We start from the raw sequence: 19,365 nt of genomic DNA on the forward strand, positions 1-19,365 counted from the left end.
ACACTTTAGCCGTGAGAGCCTTTATAAGTTGATCAGTAACATTGTGCTCCGAAGTAACCATCGTGACTATCAAGTCCCCTCGATGCACAATCTCTCGTATGATGTGATATTTGCGTCTATGTGCTTTCCTTGCTTGTGGCTCCTAAGCTCATTAGAATTAGCGACAACACCACTATAATCATAATAAAGGGTGATAGGCTTTGACATGCTTGGAATAACTTCCAGATTAGTCAAAATCTTCCTAAGCCATACAACCTCCTTGGCAGCTTCACAAGCCGCTACATATTATGCCTCTATGGTAGAGTTAACTATGTAACCTTACTTTGTGCTTCTCTAAAGCTCAACTCCTTCGTTAAGAGTGAACATTGATCCTGAAGTGGATTTCCTAGAAATCTGTCTGAAAAATCAGAGTCAGTGTATCTTGTAAGGATCAAATCCTTAGACCCATACACAAACATATAGTCCTTCGTTCTCCAAAGATATTTGAGGATGATTTTAATAGTTATCCGGTGATCTAATCCTGGATGAGATTGATATCTACTGTCTATCCCTACGGCATAGCAAATGTCAGATCTAGTACATAACATTGCATACATTAGGTTGCCAACCGTAGATGCATAGAAGATCCATCTTATTTCTTCAACCACTTAAGGTGTCTTAGGAAACTATTCCTTACACATGATAATTCCATTCCTGAAAGGTAATGACCCTCTCCTGGTATTCTACATCAAATATTTGACAAGCATCTTATTAATGTACGATGCCTAAGATAAGGCTAGCATTTTGTTCTTACGATTGCTGAAGATCTGGATCCTTACAACAAACCGTGCGTCTCCCAAATATTTCATTTGGATTTGGTCTGCTAACCACTGTTTAACATCAACGAGTAGCCTACATCATTTCCAATTAGTAGAATATCGTCCTTGTACAATACTAAGAAATCTACTAAACTGTTGATGATTTTCTTATAGACATAAGGCTCATCAACATTCTGGCTATAAGATTTGATCGTAGTATCAAACTTTATATTCCAAGATCGAGAAGCCTATTTCAATCCATAAATGGATTGATTAAGCTTGCAAACTATTTACTCTTGACCTTGAAAAATGAATCTCGGATGAATCTTTCAAGTCCGAAAGGAGAAGAAAGGCTGGAATGCCAACAGACACCTATTATTGAATTCACCCGACCCTCTAGTTGTTGCATATAAATGGCCTTAAGATTACTAGTCAGAAAGGTAGTCCTGGCGTCCATTTTCCAAATCTCATAGTCATAATATGTTGCCACGGATAGAGAGTATCTAGATAGACTTTAACATGACAATAGGTGAGAAAGTTTTTTCACAGTTCACTCCCCCAACTTGGGTATAATCCTTTGCCACCAACCTAGTCTTAAAGGTTTGTACCTTATCATCAACACCTTTTTTTCTCTTGTAGATCCACTTGTAACCTATATGTTTAACCCCATTAGGTTGCTCTACAAGATCCCAAACTGAATTAAAGTACATAGACTCCATTTTGAGATCTATAACTTTGACCCATTCATTTTTGTCCACATCTTCCATTGTCTATTTATAGGGCAATGGATCCTCAACATTACCATCTGATATGATCGTTAGGGTAAAAGAGTTAAAAAACATGCAGTGGAAGTATCAAGGATCCACAAGCATTCTAATTCACTAATTTTGGCAAAAACTAAAGCATGCTCTTCTTAAAAAGTGGGTTTTCAGAACATACCTTTGATGAACTCTCCAAGAAAACGTCTGTTCAGCTGCTGTTTTCACTTGATATCAACGTGAACCACCTCAAAGCCTTCCCTACTATGCTATTGGAGCTTTAGGAAAAGTTGTGAAACTCAAGAATAGCTTGAAGATGTGAAGAAACCAGAAAAAACTCACAGCAGCCCAACTGAAGAAGACAATTTCTTCTTCAGAAAATTTTCTCAAATTATGTATTCTCTTCTCCTCCAACAACTCCACTCTTCTTTATATATAATAGATGAACATGCAAAGAGATGGAGTACATGGCTTGCAGCTCATGCTTGGAGAATCAAAGTAGAGAAGATAATGCATTTGTGTGAGCATAAAGATGATGGTAATGGAGAAAACCCATTTTCCATTTTGTGCAACATGCAAACGAATTTCCATTTTCTTTTTTTAAAACATAAATTGAATTTAACCATTTTAATTCAAAATTTTATTTTCTTAAATTAATTTCATAAATTAATTAAAAAATAACTAATATAATATCAGATATTAAATTAATTTTTGCACAATAAGCATCTTTATATATTTAAATATTTATTCTCTTGTTCCGTTTAATTTGAACGTTTCAAATTAATTTCTCAAGCTACCCTAAAGCTTATCCATTTACGAGCTAGTAGGGGGACCTCGCGGACCTACAGATCATGGGCTCCAACGATTCGAGATTAATCGACTAAACTCATTAGTCTGATCTATAGTTGAACTCCCCCCACTGTAGATATATTATGTCTACTTAATAACCATAATCAGTAAGTCGATCCTTCACAGGTTGTTCGTAATCACAGCTAGGTCAAAAATACCGTTTTACCCCTGTGACTACATCTTATTCCTTAAGTTCCTACTGATCCTCTAATGAACAATTCTGATTCATAATCTCTATGAATCAAATCCTTTCTCTATCATGAGAAGGCAGGGCCCCGATTGTTCAAGACCTAGAGTCAGTACTTTAGAGAACAACCTATTTGCTAACCCTAAATAGGGTAGGAGTGAATTCCATCTTGCAAGGCTATGTTCTCAACTATTCATCCGTTCTTATCCCCAAAATGGTAATTGAGTAGTGTGGTTGGACTACTCTCACCGTTTGCAGATCAAAGGATAATCCCGAACAAACAGGAGTTCATAACTAGCTCAGGATTAAGTTCGAGTTAACCTAGGTTATATAATAAATGAAATAGTCAATTTTAACAGTAAATGATCGTTATAAAGAAAAGTGACTATTTTCGTGGTCCAGTCTATATGCAAACTCATTGCATAGGATGCCCCCACTCTCATGTCTCAACATGAACGATTTGTGGATCACATCGTTTGTAGCACCTTACAACTTCTTGTAACAAAAATAGAGTGGGTCGCATCCAATAGTGTTACCAGGATGAGATACCTAATTTCATCCATATACTTAGTAGACCATTTAGGCTATATACTATCAACTTGATCCTATTTATGTCACTACATAAAGTTACAACATTTAGACTATAGCCAAGGATGCGATTATTGCATTTTCATAATAAGATGCAAAATCAACAAGTCACTATTATTGATAGAATGTTTAACATGAACTGTGAGTTCTAAGACATTCTCAACACAGGGTTTATAAACAAGTGGATTCACAACCCTCCCACTACGTCGAGGTTCCCTCAATTGTTGAGGTGGATATGTTTGGCTAGATGAACTTACATCAGCAACTCTTGTTGATGTACTAGCTTCTTCAACAACTCTTATTGAAGTTTCAGTAGTTTTGTTGGAAAGCTCACTCAACACTTTGTTACTGCAGGGCTTATACTCCCTGGTGTGGTCCTCTTCTAGAAACGTAGCATTTGTTGAACAAATACTTTATTATCTTTAGATCGTAGAAGTAACCACCCTTTGTTTTCTTAGGATAGCCTACAAATAGGCATAATTTTGAACGAGATTCCAATTTCTTAGGATTTATCTTAAGCACATGTACTAGGTACCCCCAGATCCCGAATTGACATAAACTACCTTTATAATGATTCCATAAATCCAAATGTGTTTCATAAACACCCTTGGATGAAACATAGTTCAAAATATAAACTGTAGTTTATACTACATAACCTCAAAACGAACCAGGTAAATGAGCATAACTCATCATAGACCATGTCTAACAAGGTTCTATCCTTTCTGATACACCATTCCACTTGAGTGCACCAGGTATTGAGCGTTGGGATGCAATTCCATGTTCTACCAAATAGTTCTGAAATTTTAAATCCATATACTCTCCACCTCGATCGGTTTGAAGTGTTTTAATTGTTTTACCCAATGAAAATTCTCAACTTTAGCCTTGTACTCTTTGAACTTTTCAAGGGCTTCAGACTTGTGTTGCGTTAGGTATAAATACCCATATCTAGAATAATCATCTATAAAAGAGATGAAATATTCAAACTCTTCTCTTGCCTTAACATTCATAAGACCACAGAGGTTCGAATGTATAAGTTCTAAGGGATCTTTGGCTTTATGGCCTTCTCTATTAAATGATCTTTCAGTCATTTTGTCTTCAAGGCATGAGTCACATATTGGTAAAGAGTCTTCTTCTAACTCGCTTAGAAGTCCTCCCTTAACCAACCTCCTTAATCCTATTTAAATTTATGTGACTTAATCTTAAATGCCAAAGACAAACATTTTCTTTAGGAGAAATCATTTCTTTTTTGTGTTAAGTTGTTATAGTTTTGAAATTTTCAGTATTAAGAAGTGCTTTAGATGCTAACGACCTTAGCACATAAAGATGAATTTTTAAGTTCACAGAACATATTTGAACACCATTCTTATAAACACTTTATTTACATTAAAGTTAAAAGAATAGTTCTGTTCAAGCAAACATTCTACAGAAATCACGTTCCTCTTTAAATCAGAAACTACATATACATTATCCAATAATAATATGATTTATGTAAAAGCAATTTGAGGCCTTCCATTGCCATGGCTGAGACGATGTGCCCTGTTCCAACCCGCATTATCATTTCACCAATCTTGAGCTACTGTCAGGAACTAATTCATTGAAAAGAAGAACAAACATGATTAGTGACGCCTGAATTAATTATCCAGTAGAATCATCATTCTCCACTAAACAAGTTTATAAAACTGGTAAATCACATTTACCTTGTTTGGCTTTCTTTTTCTCTGTCAAATACTTGGGACAGTTCCATTTCCAGTGTCCTTCCTATTTGTAATGGAAGCAAATTCCTTGGACAACCTTGGCCTTCTTACCCCTCTAGGCTGCAACAGGGTTAGCTTTATTTCCCTGATCTCTTTTCTTCTTCTTCCACTTTTTGGTGTTGAAAGGTATATACTTCTTCTAGAGGTCGAACCTCTATGGAACTTCTTTGAGGAAGTGGCAGCATTTGCCTCTCCCTTTTGCTCCTTGACTTTCATGAAGGATTGGCAAGTCTGTCATTTATTAAGAATGATGGTCATGTTGTAGTGTAGCTTGTTCATAACAGCGTTATTATGGAATTGAAGAAAGATCTCATGTAGGGTTTCCAAAACAAAGCTAATCTGACTGGCCTCATCGATGTCAGACCCATTCATTTCAACCACGTTGTATGGACAGTTGTCCAAACATCTCCCTCAGTGAATCCATGATCTCACGTGCAGTGACCATGGCTTCATGCTTCTTGGCGAAAACTTTAGATAAATTGGCCAGTATGTACGCTAGGGCCTTTTTGTTTGGCTTGTCCCACCTTTCATACGCATCTCGAACATTTCAAGATGCTCCAGCATTAGGTACTTGAGGACATTCCTCAACAAGGACAAACTCAGGTCATCGATAATCAACATAGTGTTTATAGTATTTTCCTAACCCGTGTATCATCGATTAATTTGCAAGTACTTAGAATGCTTAATGTAGCGAGAGTCATTCTCGAAGATTGTTGAAATCAGACAAACTATTTATATTAGTTATTAAACATTACCTAATTGAAACCAACAAAAGTTAGCAAAATTCTAATGTATCCTATGTGACATCTAATTTTATAAGATGCATCAATGAGTCAGGATAAAAGCTACCGTAGAGTGGTCAGTCACCTCTTCACTGAATTGAAACAATCTCAACCAACCAGTACACCAGAATAACTCTTATCCCTATAATGATTAGTCACTGTTGTTCGGTCAAGAAAACATTAACTTACTTAACAATTTCTTGTAAGTGCAACTCTTCATTTTAGACTCTAGAGTTCTGTCCTAATGAGCCAACCATAGGGAAAAACCGATTGGGGAAAAAACTAAAGTAATCATATCCATTTCTGGAGTTTGTGTAGAATTTCATGTAAACATCTTCCATAGGGGGACACAAGCAAAGGTGCCTCAAGGCCGAGCATGAAACTTTACTACAAACCAATGAAGGTGGCCGTGGGATAGTTGACACACGTCTCTCTTCCACTTACTATAAACACTCTATCCATTCACATTGGTATGGGATATAAGCAAAGATGCCTTGAGGCCGAGCATAGATCTCACGGTGTGCACTATTTAGGAAGAAACATGAAAGGAAATTGACATATCATATACATCATTTTCCTCCTACTGAATGTTTCAGACCTAGGGTTTATTAACTTAGGTACATTCGACTAACAATTTAACTAAGTGATTATTAAATTCGCTCAATAAAACTTTTATATTGGATAGTTTAACAATAATGATACTTGTTTATTAAACACTTTAATAAATCTAATAATTTAACCTATAATTCATATTAAATGACTAGAAATATTTTAATCATATTTAACTACATCATTTCTCTCATATTATACAATTTTAATATGAATCTAATTCATAATTAACTATATAATTGTAATAATGTATCTAAATACATTAGAACTAATATTAATTGTATCCAATACAATAAATATATTTTTCCTCAAGTCAACACATTAATTTGAATATTTCAAGTTCTTTTTTCAATACCTTGATCTTTGTTGGTCTGTTATGAACTAGTAGTGGAACATTACGGACTTACAGATTATAAGCTTCAATCATACAAGAGTAATAATTGACCTTTGTTTATTAACTATGGGACAAACCACTCAAAATGCACTCTTATGCATTGTAGGACAAGTTGAGTCAATGGATCTAATCATTATATGTAAATTGATCTTTCACGAGCTGTTTGAAATGATAACTGAATCAAATGTTCATTCTACCCCTATAATTATCTCTATCTTCTTAAGTACTACTGATCTTCTAACAAACAATTTATTTATGATCAAATCATAAACTAAATCCTTCTTAGACCAGTGAGAGAGTGGGGCCCTTTGTTTAAGTACTAGAGTCAACACTTAAGAGAACTACTCATTTACTTACCCTATATGGAAAGAAGTAAATTCTGTCTTGTGAAATTACGTTCCCAACTCCCTATTTGGTGAAGCCCTAAAATGGTAGGCATATTGAGTCGACGACGCTAGCCACTCTCACCCATGCAAATCAAAGGATGATCCCTCATAGGCAAGAGTAAATATTAAAATATCGATGTCGTCATCGATATCGAGATTTTAATTTACGACTATATTGATAAAATATCAATAGCGTCGGATATTTCTATAAGTCATGAAATTTATAATTTTTTTAGATTAATAAATAAATGGTTTTTACTCCAAAATTAAGTCATGGATATTTCTATTAGTAATCATATTCATATTGAACTAAATAAATGACATTTTTATGTTTTATGAATATTATTTATAAAAGATATTGGAGACAGTAATGGATATTTAATATCGGTGTTAAACCCTTTGATTTGATATATCGATGGATATAAAGGCATATCCATGAATATTTTCATCATTGGAAAGGAGGTCATAACTTACTCAAGATTAAGATCGACTCATATATGATCATCATGTGAAACATAAATCTCTTCAATTTATAGATCTATAGAAAGAGATTATATATCTGTGGTCTAGTCTTATACAATCTCTTTGTATAGGATACCCCCACTCACATGTCTCCACATGAACGATTTGGATCAAGTTATTTGTAACAGTTACAAAGTGAGTCGTATTCATAGTGTCATAAGGATACACCCAATCTTATCCATATACTATAGACCATTTAGGTTATTACTTGAACATGATCTACATGTATGTCAACTACATATTGTTCAAAATTACATCTAATAACCTTGAATTTTTATTTTATTGGTTTAAGTTATACAAAATTAAATACAAAGTAAATGAAAATTAATTTGTTACGTAAAATAAATAGTTTATTAAATTTACGAGCTTTAGGACGTAACACCCGACATTCTCTCACTTGAACTAAAGCTAGTGGTACAATAAACTAGGGCATACAATATAATTAACAACATCTCTCATTAGTCCTAGACAAGATGATGCATATATAGTAGACCTAGACTCTCTAGATGACCCTTAAATACTTTAGCCATGAGAGCCTTTGTAGATTGATCAACATATTTGTATTCCAACACAATCCTCTTGACAATCACGTCTGCTCTTTACACAATCTTTTTTGCCAAATGATGTTTCCTTTTAATGTGCGTTCATCTTTTATGACTTCTAGGTTCATTAGAGTTTGTCACAACAACGCTATTATCACAATAAAATGTGATGGACAATGGTACTAGTTCCAAATTTGTGAAGAACTTTTTGACGAGACAACTTTGTGGCTGATTCACAAGCATTTACATATTGAGCTTACATGTAGAGTCTATAGTGCATCATTATTTGATGCTTCGCCACACTGTTGCTTCTTCATTTAGAGTAAACATTGATCTTGATGTGGATTTCCTAGAATCCTTATTAATTTGAATATTAGAATCAGTGTATCTTATAAGGATCAAATTCTTAATCCCATTGACATGCATAGAATCACATACACATGCATATGAAAGTGAATTAATGGTTAGATATTAGAAAAGGTTGAATTCGGAAACCTGGATAAAAATCTCCTAGGTTTATAGTCAACATAAAACCAATTCAAGGTTCAAATAATTAATTTAGATAAGTCATAAACGAAGACATTAACCTAGGATGCGTTTTTGTCTAGTTTCACCCCGATGTTATCATTTATTTGCTTTCTCTAGATTTTGTTTTGAATTAGATTAGTTTTCATCATAGGTCTGTCCCCTAGATAAAATTAGAAGGATCTCTAAGTAGCTAAAAGTTTATGAATCCAATTTCTCAGATGACGATACTTAGTCTTTTGATTGTTGCAACTATATTATTACTCGAAGCATGCATTGCGCGTACCAAGTTTTTGGCTCTGTTGCGAGGGAACTGAGTTTTAATTTTTTTTAATATATGAGATTTGACTATTCTTAACTTAGGGTATAAATTAGTTTTTAAAATTTTTGTTTTTATTTTATTTTTTATTTGAATTTTTTATTGGTTGATTCATTATGGTGATTGCAAATCATATATTATTATAATTTTGGGTGGCCTTATAGGATCTTCCAACCTAAATTAGGTCCAATACCACCGATGTCTTTCAACCCTTATCCTCATTTCAATTATCCTTCCCAAGACTATAGGAGTTATTGTGTTCATCCAATCTAAGTAAAGAGAAATCATCCCTAGAGGACCAGTTAAAAGAGTTTATCTTAGAGTCCAAACTAAGGAGGTTTTGTATGTTTGAGACAAAGATGTTGAATAGGATAGAAGCTCAAGTGGTAAAGAATAAGGCAACTCTTAAACGTATAGAAGATCTACTTAGTGTAATAGTTTACATTGTTAAAGCCTTGTATGAGGATAATATTTCTGATACCACTGAGGTAAGGAGGTACAGTATTCCATATTCTGATGGTGAGGATGAGTTGGAGGATTTAGAGTCACATCAGGAGCAGGTTTGTGGATTGAGAGAGAAATTGTGCTTAATTTAGATGAGGAAGTTTAAGTGATTAAGATTGGATTTAAAAGCCTACTTTTTCCATCCCTCGAGAGTACTCTCATTTCTGATATTTCTCTTCCATATTCTTATCAACCTTGTCAGTATGTTTATAATTCTACTTTTAATTTTTCATCTTTTAATTTTCCATATAATAAATATACCAATAAAAATAAAAATCTAATTATAGGTTCCTATGAAAAGAGGGTGAGGTTATAAGATTTCGTAGGTTATATAGATTCAAGTAAAAAATGGCCTAAAATATGGGAGAATTTTTTACAGCGTATAATCTTTCCTATCATCTATCTAAAAGATGTTAAATCTAATGCTTCTTGGGAGGCAATTCAAGTTTATCTGCTTTATTTTATTTTAGTTATTTCATTCAATTATTTATTTTTGTTTTAGTTCGGCTATCATGGTGTGCGATCTTATCTTTTTCTAGCCTCATTTAAGGCATTGGTTAGAGGCTTGACACATGTAGACTACTTCACTAACTAGACCAGTTTTGCTCACTGTATGTGTTTTAACTTGTTTTTAATGCATTGAGAACAATGCATATTTATATGTTTGGGGTGGGGGAAGTATTGCGTACTTTTACTTGCTTGTTTATTTTTATCCTAATACGCATGTTAGTTAGGAACATTTGACTATGAATGCTAATTATGCAAACATTTTGAGTGGTTGAAATTTGAAATTTGAATATTTTTTTAAATTTTTTTAGTAGAAATATGTTGTTGTGCTTTAATTGTGAAATTTTATGAGTATGTACTAATTATAATTTTCAATGATATGTTCTAAATTTACATGTTAGATGATATTTTTAGGAATAGAATAACATATTCAAGAGTTAAGTTAATTTAAGTCCTTGGAGTCTCTTGCATATTTGAGCATGAGCCATTTTCTTTTAGGTTCCTAATAGTAAAACATGCTTTCACTTGAATTAATCAAATTGTCACCTAAAAGATCTTGAAATAAATTAAAAAAAATCTCTATAAGTTGTGTAGATATATTTACTAGATTGACGGGAAAAAAAAAAGAAAAAAAAAAAAGAAGAAGAAATGAAAAAGTAAGAAAAACAACTTTTAAAGAAGATAACTCCTCCTTCCATTGCACGCTAGCTAAGGGAAGTGAGTAAGCTTAGGCACTTTTGATAGATACTCTACTCGGAGTTAGATGTTATTCATATAATCCATGTAGGCAAGTCAAAACGAAACAATGTGAGTCAGTATATCCTATAAGGATTAGCCCCAGACATACACATTTAGTCCCCACACATATGAAAGTGAATTAATGGTTAGGTGTTAGAAATAGTTGACCTCGAAAGAGGATGACTAGATAAAAGATTCCTAGGTTTATAGTTAACATAAAATTAATTAAAGGTTCAACCAACGAATTTAGTTAATCCATTAACGAAGTCATTACTCCAAGACGTGTTTTTCTTTAGTTTCGCCTTAGTGTTATCATTTTTGTACTTTCTCCAGATTTAGTTTAGATTAGTTTCCATCACAATTCAGTCTCCTAGAAAAAATTAGAAGGATATATGAATAGCTAAAAGTTTATCAATCCAATTTTTCAAAGGAAGATATATAGGATTGGTATGGCAACCCTAGAGGGATGGTGAATAGGGTTTAATCAAACTAATGAAAACTTTTTAATAATGTGGGCTCAATTAAGCAAATGAATACAATTTTAGGTAATAAGTAATTTAAACAATAAATTTATGAATATAATTTCACTTGGAATTAAACAAGATAATAAGAATCACACTTTAACACTTTATTTAATTATAATAAAAAGATTGGTAATGAATATATAAAATTTAAAACTACCCATCAAAACAAATCAAAATGAACAATCTATTTAAAGAACAAATTTTGTAATTAATTTAATGTAATAAAAAATACTAATACATTAATTACAAAATTAAGTAGTATAGTGATAGAGAAATTGACATCGATAATTTTATAGTGATTTTGCACAATCGGCTTACATCCACTTCCCAAGCTTCTTTTGGGTATGTCAGTACGAACTTGACTCTTTCCACGGCTTAGAGTCGAACCGTACAACATTCTTTTTTCGAACGCAAGAATAAACCTGCACGGTTGAGGATCAAACTGTTACAACAACTCTTTTTTCGAGATCAAAAGCAACCCTTACAATAGTTTGGAAAGAAAATAACATACTCGACAAACTCTCTAAAAGATTAGATTTACAAATTTAGTATTCAATGAACCAATCCTCACAGCATAAAATATCTCTCTCAAGAAGAAATAAAAAGAAGAAAATTGAAACTTAGAGAGAGAATAACAATGGTGGTGAGTTATGGAGAATTAAAAAATAATGGAAAATTGTTTTATTAATTTGGAGAAGAAGGTGTGTTTAAATAGAGGAGGATAATAAAATCCAAATTTAATTTGGGCTATTGGATGTTCTAAAAGAAATTAAATGGTGAAGATTTAAACTCAACTAGTAGTTAGATACAAACAAAAAATAGTATAATAATATATATCTTTTAAAACCCAACAAAAAGTAAATACCCACAATGTGTCCAAAACTAGTCGTTAAACACAAAGTAAAATAATATTAAATTTATTTTCTTTTTAAATTCATTTTTTTAAAAAAAAAAAACCAATCCAAAAATTAAAAGGCCACCATATGTCACTCCTCCATTACTCCAAGTGGCACATTTCAATTGGTCTATCATTCTTCCTTGTCATCAACTCGAAATTTTTCATTAAGTTTGTTTCGATCATATCTTCTTCGTTCGAGGTCCGATTTAGTTGATTCAAATTGCGTTGGAACCATTGTTCCAAGCTCTATACAATGGACACTTAAAAAATACTCAATTTGTTCATAAATAAAAGCAGGTTTGTTATTATCAAAACATTAATTAATTGGTTAACTAAAATTAATTATTTTGGGATTAAGGATCAAAAAACCAACAATCTTCCCCTTTTTGATGATGACAAAAAACTTAAGAAAAATGAAATTTGATATAAAGTGTGATATGAAAAATGTTCTTGATGCATAATTAACACATAATTTCAATTCACTTGAACCCAGGAATATATTCAATATCAACATGCTTTCATTTTTAAAATCAAATGAAAGCATGTTGATATTGAATATATTCAATTCACTTCAAAGTAGTTGCTCCAATTTGAATTAATTTTCAATTTGAAGTCCAAGCAACAACTAATTGCTTTTTGTAATCATACAAAGAAAGCTCAACCAAAAGATTTTGGTACTCATTTCTTGGGTCCTTCATTGTTAGTGAGCAAAGAATTCGGAACCCATTTCAAATTAGTTCCAAAATTACTGCCATTGATCTTTGGCAAGTAACAAATATTAAGTTTATAACCAATTTTGTCACAAGAGTAGCATACAACATTGGGCAAGAATTTATATTTAACTAAGTGATTTTTCACAAAGAAGTTCTTTCTTGGAGCCTTTTCAAATTAAAATAATTTGATCTAACATGACTTTTAACTCCACAAAAATGACATATAGGCACAAATTTAAAGTTCACGTGCTCATTTCTAGCATTTCTATGATTAAGCACAAATTTAGCATTATGCATACATTTTGATTTTCATGAATATGTTTATGCACAAACTACGATTTTTCATGCATAAATCTACCTTTCATGCTTAGGCACAAATTTATAGTCAAAATTAGACAAAACATCTTTAGATATACAAGATGTGACTTTAACAAAAGTAGTACTCTTACTAGTAGATGAACAATTTTCATTCACATTGTCTAATCCCCTTTTGTTATTAAAAGGTTTACTTATTTCAATAATCTTATCCATTTTTTGTGCACTTATAGTCAATTTCTTTATATTTTCTTTAACACATTCAAGCTCATTTACAAGATTTGCCTTTTTTTTTTCTTAGAGTTTTAACAAGTTTATTCCTGTAAAAAAATATCATGCTCAAGAAATTTAATTTTATTAACAAGAGAAAATTTTTCCTTTTTTAGAGAAGAATCGTTAGTTTCTAATTCAATAATTATGTTTTTCTAACTAGCAATTTCATCTTTTAATTCCAAAGAGAAAGTTTCAATTTTCTCATTTTCATCTCTCAAGTCATTCACTTTAAGTTTCAAATTATATGATAAAGATCTAAATTTATCTTTCTCAACTTCAAGAAACTTCATTCTATCATTCAAAGCACATTTCTCATCACAACAAGAATCATGCAACATTAAACGGCTCCATTTTTAAATCAAGCATTTTCACCCATCAAATTTTTATTTTCAATAGATAATGTTTTATACTTCTTTGATAATTTTAAATATCTAGAGCTAACTTTTTCAAAATCATGTTGCGTATCTTCAAAAGTATCATACAATTCATCATAAGAAGGAAATTTTTTATTTACCTCATTTTTGTCACTTTCATCTCCGGAATCGTTATTCGAATGAGTCATTAAATACAAGGAAGGACCATCACATTTTCTCTTTATCCCGTCATAGAAAATTTCTTGATTTTGAGAATTGTAATTCTCCTCCACATCAAATAAATTATTAGTAGTACAAGAAGAATTTTCTAAGTTATATATATTATCAAGAAAATTCCAAATATCATATGCATATTCAAAATGTAGGATTTTATCACATATTTGTTTGTCTAATGCACAATATATGATATTCATAGCTTTGGCATTAAAAGTAAGCAACTCATTATTCAATTGCAACTTAGACAAATCATGCTCACAAACATACAAAATGTTAAAATCCATAGCAAGCAAGAATGTTTTCATTTTATTTATCCATACAACATAATTATAATTTCATTAAAGTATGAGGATCTATCAATAGAATCAAAGTTGCCATAGCTCTAACACTTAACTTTTTAAATAAAATTTCAAAATATAAATAATATTTTAGAAATAATTTATATGGAAGAGCTCCGCTCTAATACCAATTGTAGGAGTGACAAGCTCAAACAATTGGTATGAATCTAAAATGATTTATGAAAATTTTATCACAAACTAGGGAGTAGCTAACTCTGATACCATTTATAGGATCGGTATGGCAATCCTAGAGGGAGGTGAATAAGGTATAATCAAACTAATAAAAACTTTTTACTAATGTGGGCCCAATTAAGCAAATGAATACAATTTTAAGCAATAAATAATTTAAACAATAAATTCATGAAAATAATTCCACTTTGAATTAAATAAGAAGCATACTTTAAAGCACTTTTTTAGTTATAATAAAAAGATTGGTAATGAATAAAGAAAATTTAAAACTACAAATCAAAACAAATCAATATGAACAATTAATTTAAAGAACAAGTATTGCAATTAATTTAATGTAATAAACAATAATAACACATTAATTACAAAATTAAAATAATATAGGGATAGAGAAATTACACCGATAGTTTTATATGGTTCGACACAATCGACCTACATTCACTTTCCAAGCTTCTATTGGGTATGTCACAACGAACTTGACTCTTTTCATGACTTAGAGTCGAATCGTACAACGTTCTTTTTCTGGGCGCAAGAACAAAACCTAATCCTTTCCACGGTTAAGGATCAAACCATTACAACAACTATTTTTCTGGAATCAAGAGAAACTCTTATAGTAGTTTGGAAAGATAAATAGCACACTCAACGAACTCTCTAAAAATAGTGGATTTATAAATTTAGTACTCAACGAACCAATTCTCACAACATAAAATATCTCTCTCAAGAAGAAGATGAAAAGAAGAAAATTGAAACTTAGAGAGAATAACAATAGTGGCTTTGAGTTATAGAGGATTAAAAAATAATGTAAAATTGTTGTATTCATTTGAAGAAGAAATTTTGTTTAAATAGAAGAGGATGATGAAATCCAAATTTAATTTGAGTTATTGAATGTTGGTAAAAGAAAATTGAATGGTGGGGATTTAAACTCTCAACTAGTCATTAGGTACAATAAAAAATAATATAATAAAATATCTCTTTTAAAATCATTTATTTTAAAACCCAACAAAAAGTAAATATCCACCATGTGTTCAAAACTAGTCATTAGACATAATCATAAAATAATAATAAATTTATTTTCTTTTTAAAACCAATCTAAAAATCAAAAGCTCACCATGTGTCACTTATTCGTGACTCCAAGTGGCACATTTCAATTAGTCCACTTTGATAAGAAAAATTGTACATGCCATCCGAATTTTTCCATTAAACTTGTTTTGATCATATTTTGTCCATTTGAGGTCTGATTTAGTTGATTCAATTTATGTTGGAACAGTTGTTCCGAGCTCTTCGCAATGAACATTTCAAAACACTAAATTTATTAATAAATAAAAGCAGGTTATTATCATTCAAATATTAATTAATTAATTAATTAATTAATTAAAATGCATTAATTTGGGATTAAGGGCCAAAAAGCCAACATGATACTCGGTCTCTCGACGGTTTTAATTATACTATTACTCGACGCATGTGCTTGCACATCATGCATGTGTTATTTCTTTTGTTAATTATATTCATTCATGTAATTTTATGGCTCACTCATTTACTCGTATTGTTTTTTCTCGTATTGGTGCACTATTTTTTTCTTCTGATTAAGAAGTGTACGGGACCTATTGGGATTCTTGTTTCCTAACTGGTTATTCTTAGGATTGTGTTTGTGGTTAGTTGGTCTTATTGAAGTAATTTTCTTTTAAAAAAAAAAAAAAAAAAAAAAATCTTTTATGTATGTTAAATTTTTTTTGTCCTTTCCATGGTTGCATCTGAGTAAGAAATGCAATTGAAAAGCTTCACCTATTTAGTGGAGCAATCACTAAAGGAGATGGGAAACGAATAAATGAAGGTAAAGAATGAAGAAGTAGAAAGAGAAGAAAATGAGACTGAAACCACATTCATAGTCCCACAATTTTAAGAAGAAAAAAGATGAGATAATTTGACAGATTATGAGCGTGTTGGCTTCTCCTTGATGGAAGGTGTCGAGAGAGACTTCCACCAAAAAAAGATATAGAAAAACTGTCTCAACTTTTCTTAAAAAAAGTAAACAACCAAGCTCCATCATACGGTCTCAAACTAGTAGATGCTGCAACCGATGTACGAAAGACAGTTGATTATCTACTTTTGCGGCAGGAAAATGGGTAAATTTAGAGAAATGGTCCAAAATAGCCTCCTAAAGTTTTTCTCTTTTAAAAATATCATACTTTTTGAGAACTCATAAAAATGTTTTTTCTCGATTAAAAGGACCAAACTACCCCTGATTCAAAAACCCAAACGTTTTCCTTCCGTTTCCTTCTTCTTCTTCAGCCAACTTCTTCGATTTTCTTCACATCTTCTTCAAGATTTCCTGAAACTCGCTAATTCTCCAAGTATCATTGCATCGGTTCACTTTATTTCAACTTAATATAGCAGAGGTATTTTGCATTACTCTTCGTTGATTGTTTGGTAAAAGGTTTGATTTTTAAGTTTGTAACTTTTTTAGGGTTTAGAAACTATATGAAAATCTGAGACAATCTACTGCAATGGTTTTTACATATTTTTGGGTGCTTTGTTTGTATTTGTAATGTTTTGATACTTTAGCTGAGGAAATAAGTGTTAGCTTGCTCGGGAAGGGGTTAAATCTCACATAGGGATGAATGTATTTCGCTCGAGATGTCATGTATCTCGCTCGAGATTCATTCAATCTCTCCCCAGATTTGTCTGGATGTTGAAGACTTTAAGGCATTCTGTTATTGGTCTCGGGATGATCTCGCTCGAGCAGAGGACTTGTACAAAATACTGAAAGCTCTAAACCTTGAAGCTTGAAGCTTGAAGCATCCCCAGTTATATAAACCCAAGACGCACGCTTATTTCAAAAAAGAATTTCAATCTCGGGCCTTGATCTCGACTGGGATCTGCACCGAGATTGAGAGCAATTTATTGAAATTTAGTTCAATTATTTCTTTGGTAGATCTATGTATCTATGACTTGAGATTGGTGCCCTAAATCTCGGGAGTTCCATAGTTTGTAAATTTTGTACACGGATTATTTATTAAATAAAATAAGATGTTATTTTATTCGACATTTAGTTTGCATTAACTAATCCAATAAACTAATGACCAAGGTTCTTTTATGTAACTTAAACATGTATGTGGTTGACATAAAAATGAATCATGTTTAAGTAATAACCTAAATGGTCTATATAAAATTTGATACCTTATTATGGTGACACTATATATATGGCCTACCTTGTAATTTTTACAATAGTTGTAAAGTGTTACAAATGATGTGATCCTAATTGCTCATGAGGAAACATGTGAAAGGAAGTATCCTATAAAAAGAATTTGCATAAGACCAAATCATGAAATGATTGATCTTTCTTTTTAACATCGTTACTTGGAAAGACTAACATTTCACTAGGATGATCATAGGTGACTCGACCTTAATCCTGAGTGAGTTATGAACTCATGCCTATGAGAGCAATCCTTTGATTTGTATGGGTGAGAGTTGCCAGTTTTTTCGACTCAATAAGTCTACCATTTTTGAGATTTGTCCGAGTGGGGAGCTGGGAACACAACAAAACAAGAAGATGTAATTCACTCATTCCCATTTTGAGAGTAAATAGATTAATTGCTCCCTTAATAACTGATTTCAGGTCTTGAACAATGAGGCTTCACTCTCTCACTAGGTTGAGAGGGATTAGTTTATAGTTGGACTATAAATTATTTGTTCATTAGAGAGACCAATGGTATTTAAAGAGTTAGATGTAATTTGACCTAGTGTAGTTACGAGCAATTCGTGAAGGGTCAACTTACTATTGATTGATTATATCCATGGACACAAAGATATATCTACAATGCGAATAATGCAGTTGTGGATCTTTAGTGGAGTGATCAGTAGTTAATGAATGTTGATTAATTTAATTAAAAAGTTTAATTAGTTAATCTCGTATTATTGGAGCTTTTAATCTGTAGGTCCATAAGATCCCCTTGCTAGCTCATTAAGGGTTTAAAATAAGTATCAATAAGTTTTGGATTAATTTGAATTGTAAGAAAATTAATTGTATAAGATACAATTAAACATAAGTATAAAGATATATTATAATATAAAGATAATTTTGAATAAAATTAAAAAAATTCTACTTTATAATATGAGAGAGATAAATATTTGAATAAGATTCAAATATAATTTATGTGAATGAGATTTAAATAAAAATTATAGGTTAAAATTAATATGAATGAGATTTTAACTAAAACTATAAGTTATGTGAGAGGATGTGGTTTGAATATGATTCAAATAATATTAAATATATGATATTTAGTGGTTAATTAATTGACTTCATTAATTCAATTATATATTTGGTTTTAATATATAATTTAAATTAATATAAAAATCAGAATCTTTAAGTTTAAGAAGGTAGAGTCACGGGGTTGGGTGCTGGAGAATGGTCCATGGCACTTGGGTGGCAAACCCGTCTTATTACGACAGTGGTCCCCAGGTATTATTCCTGAAACCTTTGTTTTTTATTATGTTCCTATCTGGATTAAACTTGAGCGTGTTCACTTGGAGTTGTAGATAGATAGGGGTTTAGCAGTGGTAGCGAGTGTCGTGGGTAAATGTAACAACCCAAATTTGTACGCATATACTACAGAAAATTAAATGTCAAATATTAAGCAGGATGAAATTTTATTTAAGGATGTAGTAAATGTAATACCCTAACCCTAATTTAGAAAGCAGGAAAACAAATAAAATATATAATTAAGAATGAAAAATGAAAAATATATAAATTTAATAGGAAAATCGGGT

At 31.7% G+C, this 19,365-nt stretch overlaps 1 long non-coding RNA gene across 1 annotated transcript; it reads left to right on the forward strand.

Moving 5' to 3' along the window:
* Positions 1-16,847: 16,847 nt before the first annotated feature.
* On the forward strand, positions 16,848-17,641 carry LOC150033191 (uncharacterized). Its single transcript, XR_016524050.1, has 2 exons — positions 16,848-16,994; positions 17,161-17,641. It is a non-coding gene; the product is annotated as an uncharacterized LOC150033191 (long non-coding RNA).
* Positions 17,642-19,365: the final 1,724 nt, after the last annotated feature.

The sequence above is a fragment of the Benincasa hispida genome, chromosome 10 (assembly GCF_027475165.1).
Source record: "Benincasa hispida cultivar pf3 chromosome 10, pf3_genome.v1.1, whole genome shotgun sequence".
NCBI lineage: Eukaryota > Viridiplantae > Streptophyta > Magnoliopsida > Cucurbitales > Cucurbitaceae > Benincasa > Benincasa hispida.